The sequence below is a fragment of the Arachis hypogaea genome, chromosome 11 (genome assembly GCF_003086295.3).
Source record: "Arachis hypogaea cultivar Tifrunner chromosome 11, arahy.Tifrunner.gnm2.J5K5, whole genome shotgun sequence".
Lineage (NCBI taxonomy): Eukaryota > Viridiplantae > Streptophyta > Magnoliopsida > Fabales > Fabaceae > Arachis > Arachis hypogaea.
This window is the reverse complement of record NC_092046.1, coordinates 135,789,408-135,802,529: the sequence shown is the minus strand read 5'-3', so window position 1 is coordinate 135,802,529 and position 13,122 is coordinate 135,789,408. Positions and strand designations below refer to the sequence as shown.

Below are 13,122 nucleotides of genomic sequence, written 5' to 3'. Positions count from 1 at the left end.
GCGCTTTTACGCAGAAAACTATATTTTTCGACTCGGAAAAATTCATTGAATCCAAATATCATATTTAAATTATCAAATTCCAATTGCCAAATCTTCCAACCATATTCGCTCCTATTTAACTTATTATTGAATTAATTTCGGTTAGACCGGGTATTACATGACACGTCAACCAATCATCTTGTGATACGTGACATTAACCCACCACGTCATCATGCAACATGGCACTTAACGTGATACGTCATCATTCAAGTAACGGAAGGACTAACGTGACCAATGCAAGTCGTGTATCTTTTGGGAACGATTTCGATTAATTTTGTCTTTCAAAAATCAAAATGGAGATCGATGTATCTTTCATAAACGATTTTGACTATTAACTTTAAGTATTGAGAATAAAACCAACCACCTATATTAATGGGCATCCACCTTGACCATTTAATTTTACCATAATAATTGATACAGAAAAATGAGAGTAAACAATATTACAGGATAAAAAAAATCTGAAGTAATTGACATTAAAAGAACAATGGAATATACACATGTATAATTTTAATCCGTTTATTTTAAAATAATTGTCCAAAACAAAAAATAAATTAATATATATAAAAGTAAATGTAAGTTTTGTTTAAATTATTATAAATAGATAAAATATAATTAAAAAAACACATGTAATTAATAATTATTCAATTATCTAAATTTAATTTTTAATATATAAGTTTTTATTTGCAAATCTTTCTTATAATATATATTTCTTCCTCTAAAGTTATTAACACCCATAATTATCACAATGGCCTACAAAATGTTTATTCTATGCATAAGATGGGATTCAATATTATTCACTAAAAAAATACGAAGACAAAACGAAAAAGAGCCATACAATAATTACAATTTATCTTAGACTTCTTAAATAGTTTTTGCCTTGTCACCAAAAAAAAAAAAAATAGTTTTTGCCTTGCTTTAAATTTGTGTGATTTCCTCTAATATTTCGATTTATTATGTTACATATTATCGAATTGACTTTATTCTATTTAGAGAAAAGGACAAATAGGTCCTTGACCTTTTGTTGCGCGGACATTTTCGTCCCTGACCATTAAAAAATACTTTTAAGTCCCTAACCTTCACAAAATTTGGACGGATCAGTCCCTCTGTCTAAATGCCTCCGTCAGGGACTGATCTGTCCAAATACCTCCGTCAGAGACTGATCCGTTCAAGTTTTGTGAAGGTCAGGGACTTAAAAGTATTTTTTAATGGTTAGGGACAAAAATGTCCGCGGACAAAAGGTCAGAAACCTATTTGTCATTTTCTCTTTTATTTATATAGAATTATTTAAAATAGATAAATAACCTATTTTTGTCTAAGATATTTATGTAATTTAGAAGCCAATAATTTTATTCAGGTAAACTGCCTAAAGAAAATATCTATTAAGTATTATTTATAATAAGTCTATCATTATTTTGTTTAAAATTTAAAACAGAAAAAAAAAGAACTATGACAATCACGTTTTTATTGTACACTTTTTTTTTCATGGAATGGAGGGATCAAGGACCCAAGAACAAGAAAAAAGGAAAACAAAAAACAAAAAATTTAATTATTCTTTTAATTTTTATAATTTTATTAAATTTATAATTAAATTTTTATATTTTTTAATAAGATCTTTATAGTTTATATTGCTTTTAATTTTGAAATTATTAGGTTTTTTATGTCAAGACATTAAAATTAACGGAATATTTCTTTTAAAAAATATATAGTTAAGGATCTAATTAGTTTCTTAGTTGTAGATATCTTCAATTGGAAATGTTTGGTAACCAAAGAAAAACAGTCAAAAATAATCATAACTTGTCTTATTTAACATTTATTAATTGTTGCGACAATTAATTAATGCTAAATAAGGCAAATTCTGACTGTTTTTTTGTCTACCTAACAGAGAAATATTCAGTGAACTCTAATATTTTTTTTACACTAAAAAGAACATAATTATAAAATTAAAAGTAGTGGATAGAAACCCAATTGAAAAACAAAATTATAAGACCTAATTATAAATTTAGTAAAATTATAAGGACCAATAAAGTAATAATTAAACTAAATCAAAACTAGTCTCCTGTCAATCTAAAAGTGCCAGAGTGATCCCATGACAAAGCTAGCACAATGTCTGAAGGGAAACGGTTGAACAAATAAAGACTAATTAAAAGGTGTTGTCGTCTTTTAGCAATAACGTCAGTCGTACTATTTGCTTCACGCAAGGTATGGTGCAAATCAATAATCTGCAACCTCTTCACTAGATTTTTAATGTCAATTAAAAGTGGTTTGCGTGAATAGGTTGTAGGACATCCTCCTTAATAAAATGTATTGCCAGCCAAGAATTTGACTCCGCCACAAGATGGTGAAAGTTGTTTGCATCGGTTATTTGAAGTCTTTTTACAATTTTACAAAGTTCTGCATGTAAGATTGAGCAACTCCTCAAGTTATAAGAGAATCCAGTCATATATCTTTTAAGATGATTTCGAAAAAAATCACCACAAGCAGCACTATTAGAATGGGATAAGAGGGAATAATTAACATTCAACTTGGTAATATCTTCTAAAGGGAAAATTCACTAAATCTACCGAGCTTCCTCTCTTAAGAATCTATTGGGAAGAATATTACTTTTGTTGATAAAAAATGTTTGGTTTCGAAAAATATCGTGCTCAAAATGTAATGAATTTTTATTTCAAGGTATGGGGTTGTATCAAGAAAGGTTTGTCAAGGAACAAGAAGCAGGAGCCGGTTGATAGATTCAATCAAGGAATAAAGATTCTCTGGAGTTGATTTTTTAGCGGTTACTCACATTGTGTAGAAAGAGCAGGAACGGTTACTCGAAGATTAGCACACGCAGAAGTTACTCTCTTGAACCTGATTGGTCGAAGACTTTAATAAATAGATGAAAGATCGATGAAGAAGAGGTTGGAATTTTGCTTCACAAAAAATACTCAAGTACACTCATATCCCAACGACTTACTGAGTCTGCGTTCTAGTTAATTTTCTATAGGTTCCTTCCACGTCTTTAAATTTCATTTATGTTTCTTATAATCTTTACTTTCTCTGCAAGTTTACCTTTTGAGCACGTTTATCTTTTTTGTTTAATCCTAAGTTTCAATACAGTATTTTCAATTTCAAAAGTCATTTGATCTAATCGAAGGCATTTTACTGTTTCATTTAAATTCAATGCAATTTATTTTAAATTTAGTCAATTTATTTTCAAAATTTATTTTGTTGATCTTTCAAATTTCCTTTTATTTTGTTCAATCGAAAAGGTCCTTTGATTCACTTTAGAAAACTAGTGCTCACAAAGAAGTAGGTTTCGCTCCCAGGCCACTAGATATCGAACCACTTTCGATTTGCTAAAAATCGATAAAACAAATTGGCACACCCAGGGGGACAGTTTGAAAATTTAACTGTGTCAAATGATTGTGTGTTGCCATGCAATTAAGAAGTGGAAGAATTGTACGCATGGTAGACGAAGTTTTGAATATTAATGGTGGTTCATCTGTAAATGACAGTGTGCCTATAGTTGCAAAATCTTCGACTTCACGTCCACAAGGAAATACGTTGAATGAGAGTTTGGTGGTCACTAGTTCCCAGATAGGGAATAATGAGCATAAAATCCGCCCACATAGTAACATATTACAAACTCAACCCCCAGTAACTATTGGTTGGCCTCCTTATGGCCTTCTAACAGGTTACACACCGCCAATAGGTGGTTTTGCTCCTCCTATTTGATTTGGAAGCAAAGTTGGGACAAATAATGTTCAACCATTGCAGCAACATCCCGAGTATTTTCAAGATTATTATGTGAGTTCTACATCGAATGCTTCTAATTCGATGGTGGCTTTTCGTCAACACGTCAATGAAAATCATCATGATTTGGTCAACTTATTAACCCAACAAATGATTACAATTTTGAACCCTATGATAGTAGATCATGAAATAAAGTTTGAACATCTTGCTAGGCAAAATATGAAAGGAAACTATGAAGGCATTGAAAATTTGCTTAAAAATGAAAATGATGATACACTTTTAGGCAGGAAAAATCCTCGAATGGTTCGTTGTGGCCAAAATGTTGATGATGTGTTGGCTTGATTACAAGCCAATCAAGGTGGTGAATGTTATCAAATCATGAGAATTATTGAGGATGTGCTCTATATGGTTGGATTTAATGTGGGTTTTATGAATCGATCTTATTTTGTCTCTGTTTTTCCTACTGTTGTTCAAATTGCAGAGGTGTCTCGAGGGGTAAAAAATCCTAAAATAGTTACAAAATTTGTTGGAGAAGTTGGTGAATCGACTACTAAGCATATTGCTTGATATTTGGTTGAGATAGGCAATTTGGCCAATGATGAGAATTTGAAAATGAAGTTCTTTCCTTCTTCGTTGACGAAAAATGTTTTTACTTAGTTTTCAAATCTCAAACCTAATTCCATGGCGACTTGGGCACAGTTAGAGAGTGCATTTTGTAACACCTTCACTATCAGAATGTCACGCTCCCGGCTACGCCACTCTAATAGCTCGGATATTACGACGACTTCTACACTTAATAATAATAAAATATGAGCGTTTAACTCGAATACCAGATCGCTATTTCTTTGAGAAAGTGAAAATTCTTTTTATTTGATAACAAATATGCATATACATATATACAAAACTTCTTATACAAGTAACTTACAAATGTTAGATACATACATATCATACAACTCTTATCCCTCTTACAAAATTATAATGACAAAGGCGAGGAAAAACTATGACGAATATATGTACAAACAGAAACGGTACAGCTAAGGACTTATCAAAAAAAAACTTCATCAACTTCCTCGTCCGTCCTGAAAAGACGTCCTCAAAAGGATTATCAGTAAGTGGTTTTTAAGAATTGTCGTAAGAAGATATTTTAAATAAAACAATTTTCAAAACGCAGTGATTATCAGTTTATTATTCAAATCTAAGATTCGTATTTTTCTTACAAAAATTTCAAGCAAAATAACATTTTAACCAAAACTTACCACTAATTCAATCATTCATGGCCTCCAGCCCAAACACAACCAATCATGGCCTCCGGCCAAATATATAATCAAATCTCGGCCTCTGGCCCTAATCAAATCACCTCGGCCTCCGGCCCAATTCAAAACAATTCACCATCGAAACTCAATCCCAAACAGAATCAATCACAAAAACAAATTCAAGACAAACACATATAAAGAACAGTTACAGCAAGTATCATAGTTACTAATTGAACAGAATTCATCAGATAGGCAAACCAAAACACTTAAGCACACCCAAACAAAACACACAATGCAACATGATTCATGCCTGTCCTACTGGCCGTGAGTTCACGTGTCGGTTACTTTGCCAGAACCTGACACATCCGGTAGCTAACTCGGATATCGTCCTCTTTAAAACTGGTAAGCGGTACAGTACCACGATCCCCACTATCTGCGGGCGATAAACTACCTCGATCCCTACAGACGTTCTCAATTGAAAAAGAAACAAAAACCTGTGGGCGGTAAATAACCACAACCCCTACAAACAGTTTCACAACCCGTGAGCGGTAAACAACCACGATCCCCACGTCCATCGCGACACTAGACAAGCGGTACACCACCACGATCCTTGTCAGGCGTATAAATCATATACAATAAGTTATATCCACAATCCATCTTAATCAATATACTCAACACTGGACAAACGGTACACCACCATGATCCTTGCCAGTCAGTAATCACATTCAAAACCATATTCTTTTAAAAATCTTGACCTTGAGCAAGTCGGACTAAACCACAACCCTTGCGTACTGCCCATGTGTTTCAAATATCAAAATCACTCTTTAAACACAATTCAAATCTATTTCTCTTTTATAAAACTCATTTTCACCAAAACGAAAGTCTCAAATCAACTTCAACCCAAAAGATTAAATATTAAATCAAATTAATTTACCTTAAGTCAAGATTCAATTAATCAAATTTCACGGGAAAACCTCTAAGCTTTAAGAGAGAGACAACCAATCTCATTTCTTTAAATTCATCAAAATCCTTGAATCATGATTCTCTAATTCGTATTAATTCATTTTCGTTCAATCAAATACACGAAAACATAATCCTCTTTGTCATTAACCAAACCAAATTCATTCTGTTGAAAAGCAATTTAATAATCATTTTTTTATTCAACCAAATGTCTCAAACCATACTCTTTTCTTTAGTCAAATCAAGTTCAAATAAAACAATTCTTCAAATCCCAATTAACCAAAAATAAAACTTCCAAAAATTCTCATAAAAATTTCAGCAACACCTCCCATAAAATTCGAACTTTGCCACTCTTTTCGGGTCCTAACCAAACCAAACCAAACCGAACACAAGTCAATCATTCAAATCATTTTCAAATTCTCATTCATTTCCGATAAATCAACAAAACACATTCCAATATCTCAAATCATTTCATTCGCCAATTCATTTTTAATGTCAAATTAAACCCCAAATCAAGAAAATTATTTTACATAGTATTTAATCAAACCAACTTTGCAACTCAATAATCAAAAACAGCTACAGTCCAATCATCATCATAATAGCCTTAATCCAAGTACAAAATCCGACTAAACATCTTTAATCAATCAATAAACCATTCAAACTAGCATTTACATTCATTCAAGGCAACTCAATTCATAAAACTTACGAAATCATAAAAATATATTTTTCATATTAATATAGACTTATAACAATTCTTGAAAGTAAAATGAGTTTAAGAAATCGCCCATACCTCAGCTCGCTGAAACTCGTAAAACCAAACGCGTCAAAGAAACCATTTTCTCTCAGCCCGCACTCAGCGGCAGCTGCAACCACAGCTCCACTATATCTGCAGCCACAACAGCAAGTTAAAATCACCAACATGCAATAACCGGGATTCAATCCTAAGGCATTGTCGCAAGAACCTTAGAAACGTATAACGAAATCAACGATTTAACGAATTTTCAGAGCAAAGATAACTTACTGTACCCAAAGGAACTAAGTACAACACAGCCGCAGCTCCAACAGTTGATTCCGGTGACCTGAGCGATGGCGGCGAGCTCGGAGATGGTGGCTGGCCCTAGCAGCAGCGTGGCAGAACAGCGGTGGTAGGAACCAGCTCAGCATCGGACCTCTCTCCCTCTTCCTTGTGCACTGTTCCTCTCGTATCGGGCTCCCCTTCTCGGCAACTCCAACGACAGCAGCGGCGGCTAGAACGAACGGCAACGGCGACGAACCTGGCGGCGGTGGAGGCACGACAGCGTGAACCAGACTCCCCCTTCGCGTTCGTCCCTCTTTCTTCGCGAAGCCCACACACCGCGACAACAACGGCGGCGCTCCTCTCTTCGTGACTGTCTCTTTCCATCTCGCCTGCGAATCGCACCCCTCTCCTCTGGACTCGGCTCGACGGCGTTTGCTTCGCGAGTCCCTCGCTCTCCTCTTCTTTAATGGCGACGCGGTTGCAACACAGGACGGCGGCGACAGCAACCTTGACAGTGGCAGCGACGTGCGGCGACGGTGGCGCGACGATGACTGGTGGCGGCGTGGTACCCTCCCTCTCTCGGATCTCCTCTCCGTGCTCTCTCCTCTCTCTACCGTGTGTGTGTTATGTTCTGGTGTATAAATTTAGGAAAAAGAAGGAAAGGGGATGACGGTGGGTGAGTGGCGGTGAGGCAGTGTAGTAAAGGGGATAGGGTTTTGTTTGTAATTGAGAGTTGGAATTTTTAATTTGGGAATTAGGATTTTGTGTATAGGTTGGGAATTTTAGGTAATTTAGTAATTTTAATAAAACTAGGGTGATAGAGTAATTGAAAATTAATTTTAATTTAATATTAATATTTATAAAATATTATTTAATTATTAATTTATAAATTATTTTTAAGTAAATATTTTAATTTAATAATTAGAGATAATTAAATTAATTTTTTTTTAAATTATAAAATAAAGTTAAAAATTTAACTACTCAAATTGAAGCATGTAAAATTTTTATTATCATTCAATTATTAAAATTTTAAATTATAATAAAAAATTATCTAATTTATATATAAAAAATTTTTACCATTGTAAATGATGGGAATTTTCCCAAAAGAAAATAAAAAGAATTAAGTAATGCTTCTTTGAGAAGGTGAAGGGTAAGAAAGAGAAACAATTAGTAATGGGAAACATGCCATAGTAGGTGCAAATAAATGAAAATTAATAAATATCATTTAAAACAAATTTATTGATTATAGTGGTGAAGTTAAATTGAAATAGGATTAAGTGTTTTATTTTTAAATGATATTAAAAAATATATTAGTTCTAAGAGGACAATTTGTTGATCGAAAATATTTGATTTCGAGAAATACTGTGCTTGGATTTTTATTTCAAGGTATAGGGGTTGTATCGAGAAAGATTTGTCAAAGAACAAGAAGCAGGAGCCATGGATTCAATTGAGGAATAAAGGTTCTCTAGAGTTGATTTTTTAGCGGTTATTCACGTTGTGTAGAAAGAGCAGGAACAGTTACTCGAAGATTAGCACACGTAGAAGTTACTCTCTTGAACCTGATTGGTCGAAGATTTTAATAAATAGATGAAAGATCGATGAAGAAGAGATTGGAACTTTGCTTCAGAAAAAATACTCAAGTACACTCATATTCCAAGCACTTACTGAGTCTGCATTCTAGTTACTTTTCTATAGGGTTCCTTCCACGTCTTTAAATTTCATTTATGTTTCTTATAATCTTTACTTTCTCTGCAAGTTTACCTTTTGAGCACGTTTATCTTTTTTGTTTAATCCTAAGTTTCAGTATTTTCAATTTCAAAAATCCTTTGATCTAATCGAAGGCATTTTACTGTTTCATTTAAATTCAGTGCAATTTATTTCAAATTCAGTCAATTTATTTTTAAAATTTATTTTGTTGATCTTTCAGATTTTCTTTTATTTTGTTCAATAAAATAGGTCCTTTGATGCACTTTTGAAAACTGGTAATCATAAAAGAGTATGTTTCGTTCCCAAACCACTAGATATCGAACCACTTTCAATTTACTAAAAATCGATAAAACAACTTATAACATTCAGAATTTTAATACTATAAGCTTTAGTCGATTCAGAGGCTACAACTGGAAAAATAATATTTCCTTAAAAACCAAAGCAGTTTCTATGGTACCAAAGAGAAGGGATTGTTAGCCCAAATAAAACTGGTCAATCATAATTACTGGACAAATTGTTTATCATCCAATCTCTTAGGTCTAATTTAAAGAAGTCACGGATTGCTTCATGAAGACTCATGAATTGCCAAACACATTTTGCAAATGAATAATCACAAATGACATGGCGAGTAGTTTCATTATACTCGGTGCATCTTGGGAAGGTAGCTAAATTTGATAGATGTCTTCTTCTTCTCTCGATATTTGTAAGAATGGCTTCATGCGCAACAAGCCAAATGAAAGATTTGATATTTTTTGAGCCTCTCCACCTCCATGTCTTGGCTAGGAGGTTCAAAATTACCAAGCACGGATTGGTAGGTTGTTTTAAGCAAGGTTCTGAAAATCAGACCGGTCATCAAACCGTTCTAGTCATTGATTTACTAGTTTATTGATTCAACAGGTCTAACCGTAATTCAACTGAAAAAATCATTTTATAATAAAATAATAAATAGATTATAAATAAACATCATAAAACATAATAATAGTATAACATAAACCTTAAAATATCTTCCAAATTTAAAGCATTACATGAAATATCAATCAAAGTCTTATATTCTGATAAAAGTACAAATTCAAAAATTAAATAACAAAAAAATATCCAAATATGAAATGACAAATTATTCAAAATAACATGAAACTTGTGACTGATACTATTATCCGTAACAAATTAATAAATCATCAAGACAATTACAATCTAAGCATAATTAACTAAGAATGACAACGTTAAAACCTGGACAGTATTTTTTCTTTACAGCAAAGATACATTCGCCAAAATGTAATGGCAATGTTGAATTAGTTTCTGTGTGTAATAATAATAATGCACGTTGTAATTGCTCAGAGACAATCTTTTAATTTTAACAAAACTTCATTCAACCCAAGAGAGGGACAATAAATCTTGAATCTTTCTCAGCAAATCCAAATCAGCCATAATACTAAATTGCATCTTCTGAGTTTGCAAATTTTTTAATAAGAACAAAAGTTAGAATAACAAAAAATGAAAAAAGATTAACAGTTTTCAACCTAATTTAACAAAGTTCATCACAACGATAAACAACAAAAAAAAACACTGAAGGAACAATGAATCAGTAACATCAGCAGTACAAATTCAAAAAACTACAAATTTAACAAATCCTACTTATAGTCTAATTTATAGTAATATTTTGATCAGTAATAAGGCAAATTTATTGATGAGAAACTTAGCAACATGCAAAAATACAGAGAGAAGAAAAATCTGAAAAAGAGAGTACAGGAAGCGATAGTGTAGGGACTCACCAACGGTCGACGGTGAGTCGGCGGCCACCCTACGAAAGGTGATGAAGCAAGAGACAACCCCACGAGTTGCTTCTGCCATCGACGACGAGACAAATGAACCACGAGATGCCAGCAATGTGACTGAGATGAGACTCAAGTGAAACTAAGATGTAGAGATAACCACGGACGACATGCAACAACCAACATGCATACATAGGGCTAGAAGCTAGAACAGAGCAGAGCAGGGGAGGACAGTGGCTGATGCAATGGAATAAAGCTGGCGTCGGCGAGAAGTGGCTGCACGATGGAGGCAGGAGGCTAGACTGACGATGGTGGCTTCGATTTTTGAAGCTCCAACGGTGGTGGCTGGATGGAAGTTGCGCCGATGACTTCACGCTCAAAGTTGCAACGGCGGCGGTGGCTGAACGAAAGTTGCACCAGTGGCTTCGATGACGATGAGAGGAAGAAGAACTGGAGAAGCTCGAGGGAGTGCTGGGACTGGGAGCTGCGCATTTGTGGACTGTGGAGTAAAGAGTTGAGTAATGGTTAGGGTTCCACAATGAAAACGGCACCGTTTCGGGAAAAATCCTAAAAATTGGCCGGTTCACAGTTGGATTCGATTGACCGGTTCTCGATCAGTTTGGCGATCTAATGCCGATTTTGCAAACTTCCGATTTTGCCTTCTATCCAAATCAATTTTTTCAGTAGTTCACATCGAACCAATTTTTAGAACCTTGGTTTTAAGGCTAAAAGTCTCATCTTATGTTTGGCTCCAAGCCACCTGGTCAGACCCTTTTCTAGGGGTGGCAATAGGGCGGGTCTGGGCGGGTTTTTACCCTATCCAACCCCGTTCCACCCTACAATAATTCACATCGAATCCGCCCCGCTTCTACCCGCGGAAAGTAAAATGTTAAAACCTAACCCGCTCTTGTGGATATCCACCTCGCCCCTACCTGTCTCTATAATTATTAAAATCCAACAAATAAAATTAAATTTTAAAATTTATATAATCATCATTACATACATAATATAAATTAAAATAAAAATTTAAATATGATACAATATTATTAATCATTTTACTAATTATTATTATTATTATTATTATTATTATTATTATTATTATTAGGACGGGTAGTATAACGACCCACATTTTTTAAAATATAAACATAAATAAATTATAATTTATTTTATTAATTGAAACCTCTTATTTTTAGAAACTAATTTACTAAAAATAATTAAATTAATTTTATAATTATTAAAGTTTAAATTAATTATGATTTATTTTATTAATTTAAATTATTTATTAAAATCTATTTTAATAAGCAAAATTAAACTTATTATTATTATTATTATTATTATTATTATTATTATTATTATTATTAATGGCCGAAGCCATAAAGGAAAAAAAATCAAAGAAAAGTCAAACGTGGCTTGATTATGTATAAGCATATATACATAATGGGAAAAATAGATAAAAGTACACCCGAAATTTTATACGGTGGATAGATGTACTCTTGAATTTTTTAATGAGTCATTTGCATACATGAATATAAAATTTCGTTGTCAATTCTACCCTTTTGTGGTCTAAGTAATTTTTTTGGTGGTAGTGGAGGCCACGTGACACGGTATTGTGTGATGTGGCCAATTTGAATGGAAAATAGAATTCTTACATTATTAAATTTATTGAAATAAATATAAGAAAAGGGCACAATGGAACCATTGTTCATCCTCTTCCTTCTCCAATTTCTTCAAACCCTAACACAGGGTGGAACAAAATTCTTCCTTCGTTCTCTTCATTTTTCTCTGTACATCTTCTTCCTGTCTATCGTAATAGGAGTTTGTAAACTCTAATGTATCAAAATGTCACACCTCTCAACAAAGGAAGAATACACCTCATGCTTGTGCCAGTAGTTGTGGTGGCTCAACTTCTGCCTTAAAAAATAGGAAGAAAAAAAAGTTTAACTACAATAATGGCAAGTGTCTACATGGACTTGACGCATTGGTGCTTGAATCTGCTAAAGAGTGGAACTCTGGAAGATTCGTTGAGGTATGTGAATTCTAATTTTGTTGTTGAATCAGAGGAATCAGGCTCCACACGAGAAACAAAGATCTTTGGTGCCTCATTCCTTCCTCCTTGCCCAAACCTTTGACCAGTCGGTGCTGGCTTCTTATACGATACTCTTCTGTTTTTCTGACTGTTCTAAGATTGTTGGGTGGGCACTTCATTCTGACCTTCTTGTTGGAACCATTAGGAGGTGGGACTTCTGCTTCCCTTTGCTGCTGGGTCGTATTTCGGTTGACGTTTGGGATTTCAGGTTGTGGCATTGATTGGGTTGTTGGAGCAGGATTGGGAGATGTTGGCTTATGAGTTTGATTATAATTTTGGTTGGTTTTTTCCACCTGTGTTAGGGTTCAAAGGAATTGTAGAAGGAAAAGGATGAACAGTGGTTCCATTATGCCATTTTCTTATAAATATTTCAACAAATTTTAGAATGTAATATTTTTATTTTTCACTATGTCACCCCAAATTGGCCACATCAAACAATACGGTGCCACCTGGCCTCCACCACTGCCGAAAAAATTACTCAGGTCATGGAAAGGTACAATTGACAATGAAATTTTATATTCGTGTGTGCAAATGACTCATTAAAAAATTAAGAAGTAC

The 13,122-nt window shown here is 33.7% G+C and overlaps 1 long non-coding RNA gene across 1 annotated transcript; it reads right to left on the bottom strand.

Moving 5' to 3' along the window:
- Positions 1-4,611: 4,611 nt before the first annotated feature.
- On the bottom strand, positions 4,612-7,777 carry LOC112722805 (uncharacterized). The gene is made up of 3 exons (XR_003162894.3): positions 7,006-7,777; positions 6,775-6,870; positions 4,612-4,850 (listed from the first exon to the last, which is right to left on the bottom strand). It is a non-coding gene; the product is annotated as an uncharacterized lncRNA (long non-coding RNA).
- Positions 7,778-13,122: the final 5,345 nt, after the last annotated feature.